Source organism: Seriola aureovittata, chromosome 18 (assembly GCF_021018895.1).
Source record: "Seriola aureovittata isolate HTS-2021-v1 ecotype China chromosome 18, ASM2101889v1, whole genome shotgun sequence".
Taxonomy (NCBI): Eukaryota; Metazoa; Chordata; class Actinopteri; order Carangiformes; family Carangidae; genus Seriola; species Seriola aureovittata.
This window is the reverse complement of record NC_079381.1, coordinates 6,961,957-6,965,000: the sequence shown is the minus strand read 5'-3', so window position 1 is coordinate 6,965,000 and position 3,044 is coordinate 6,961,957. Positions and strand designations below refer to the sequence as shown.

The 3,044-nt window shown below is 41.5% G+C and overlaps 1 long non-coding RNA gene across 1 annotated transcript in view; it reads left to right on the top strand.

Moving 5' to 3' along the window:
- Positions 1-1,297, top strand: part of LOC130186748 (uncharacterized) — a 16,830-nt gene extending 15,533 nt beyond the window's left edge. Inside the window, exon 3 of the long non-coding RNA XR_008830344.1 lies at positions 1,239-1,297. This is a non-coding gene — a long non-coding RNA (uncharacterized LOC130186748). The remainder of the gene's footprint in view (positions 1-1,238) is intronic.
- Positions 1,298-3,044: the final 1,747 nt, after the last annotated feature.

Sequence of the window (3,044 nt, the reverse complement as noted above, 5' to 3'; positions counted from 1 at the left end):
GGTGATGGCTGGGATTGTGTCCCAAACAAAGCTCTGACAAAAAGGTGTTAAAGTGTGTTTTGTTGTGTGTTATTATTAAAGATTAAATGCATATCAATAGCTTTATTGAAACATCCTGGTGACTCCTATTTGACACCTCATTCTGGTGGGATTTATTTCCAGCTCTTTTGCTTATCATCAGCTGTTACTCTGGGGAGCATGAAAACTGGGGGCTGAAAACAGACATCAAACGGCCGGAGAGGCGTCGCAGGCCTATCTTCCTGTGTGTTCTGCTACGAGCAAGGCCCGCGCTATCATGTCAAGGTCTATCTTTCAGTGCACTGAGTGAGCTAACCTGCAGAAGGAAGATAAAGAAAAATGGGTTCAGTTTCTTCCATCTGAGAAAGTGTGCTTGTTAGAGCGGAGAATCCATTCCCGTTTCCCTGGGACCTTTGATCTGGGATTACACAGGAAGCTCTAAGATGAGAGCTCTACGTTTGGCCTGGGAGAGCTCATGATAGAGCAGCCCGAGGTGGTCGTGGCCTCTGAAGTGAAAACCACTGCTGAGTCTGCTGTGAAACAAGCTTGCACGCTTATAAGTGGATTATTACATGATTGCCAATTTTCATCAGTAGAGAAAAAGAACAGACGAAAAGAAAGGCCCGATAGAATTGATTGCCTGTAGCAACAACCAATCCAAGAACAGACTCTGTTATCAGTTTACCTGAAACCCACTGGATCATACATTGTTCATATGTTTCTTAAGACCAGAATGCCTCCTATTTTTTATTATGTAACTCTCTACATGTTGTTGCTCACTGCAGTAGTGTGTTATGGACCGTTATGAGTATGCCTGCTGGTTATCACAAAACAGCTCCATCACAAAACTTGGTAAATGTGCCAAAAAGTGTAATACTATCCCTGAGCATGCTTGACTTGGATGACTTCATTGGTATTTTCAGCAAGCTCAGGTGTTACCTAACAAGCTAATAAACATTTAGAGAGTGTGGTGAACCTGCGTTGACGATGCTCCATCACACTAATGTACATTCCTGGCTGTGATCCAAGCTAATACAAAGGATCGGGATTTGGTCCTTTTTCAGGATATTATTTTTATATATATATATATATTGGTATCAGATATATTAAGCCTGACACATTCCTCATCCCCAAAAATGTACACACTGTGCAACAAAATAAACACAAATAATATGTTTTTTTTTTTGGGGGGGGGGGCGTTTTTGCCTTTATTCTGCTAGGACAGTGAGAGATGGACAGGAAAGTCACGGGGAGAGAGAGGGGATCACATGCAGCAAAGGGCCGTGGGCTTCTGCGGTTAGGACTAAACATATGTGGTACGTACTTTACCAGCTGAGCCACCAAGGTGCGTAATTCATAGGAAGATGGGCAAGGTGGATGTGGGACATACAAAGTGCAAGACTCTGGTACCGCAGAGTGGGATTCATGTCCACATGTGGTTAGGTTTAGAGTATAGACTAGGTTTTACTAGAACCAGCGATTACTTTCTCAATATTTAACTATGAATACCATCTTTTCTTAACCTCAACCAAGTATTTTCTGTGCCTAACATTACCATAAAAAATAGGCTTTCTGTGCTTCAGAGAAAGCACATGAAATGCTCTCATTATGTTGATTAAAAATTGTAATTTGGTTATCAATATTTCTATCAAATGCATTTACATTATGAGATGATAGATGAATTGAGCACAGCTCCATTTACTGTTTGATTTCCATTCCATTTTCAAAGTTTTTCGCTGTATTGAAAATCAGTCAACAGACAGGGCTGCCAGCCCTGCTGTGGAAGACAGAGCATGCTGCTATTCCTCGATACGAACCAGCCTACCCCACGAGAGCTGTTGTCTGCAGACAAGATGGTGCAGAGGATGTAAAGCTGTGTTTTATAAATGGGCTAAAACCACTAGGAATTTGGAGCTTTAGTGACAACAGGCCTTTAATACCAAAATGAGTCCTTTTCAAAATCCTTTACCTCGTGGCTTAACAATGGGGGAAGCAGAATAATGCCTCAAAAGACCATATTCCAACTACAAAGTTTATACATTCATTTATTCAATTGGTACCCTTCTGCCTCCGTCTCTCCCTCTCTTTCTCTCTCATTCCCTCCCCCTTGCACTCCTCTCTGCGGATTCATGTTGTGATCTTAACATTATAAATGGTTTCTCTAGCAGCGCTTAGATTAGATTTGTTTCTATGAGATTCATTCAAGCCCTAACTCTGGTCTCGGTGCTCATGTGGCTTGTTTTCTTGATGAATGCCCCCTGCCCTGTCAACAGTCATTTGCAAGATCTCTTCTCATAAACTCGTCCACAGAGGGAGGCCAAAATCCTTCCTACTGAATCTATTCTGCATTTCCTCTGTAAGCCAATAACCTTTACTAAGGTCATTCAGCTACTCACAAACTAAATATACATGCCTGAACTCTAAATAATTGTAATAACAATACAATCAAGACTTTAAAAAAAAGTTCTGTCTCATGGGACAGCTGGCATGTAGCTGCAGGGTTGTGTGTATGGAGTGGGTATGGGTGATTGGGTTTTGATTGATATGTTTTCTCTTTTCCTAGGGGAGCAGAAAGAGGAGTATTTAATGCCTATTGCTTCATACAGAGTGAAGTATTGATCGTCCAGGCCTCCATCTGGCCTTTGTCACACACCCTCAGGCTTCACAGCTCCCAGTGGTTGAATAAGATCTCATTATTTCTCTGACAGCGGGAGTCATTTTCAAATCCGATGCTAGCATTTGGTCTGGTTTGTTCGGAGTTGTATGATTACGCTTAGAGGATAAAACTTGTGTTATTTTGTCTTTTTAGTATTATCAACAAATCCCCTGAAGAGACCAAAGCCAACAAGGAATTTATCCCGCTAACAAGTACTGCTCTATGTAACCACAGCTTGATGCAGCTTCTGCACCACAGAAATCTACTGTTATCCAAAAGCTATTAAAAAGACATTAAAGGGCCATACTGTTGCAATGGGTGACATAAGCTTTTACTACGATGAACACTGCCAGTGTGGCTTATTCTGAAA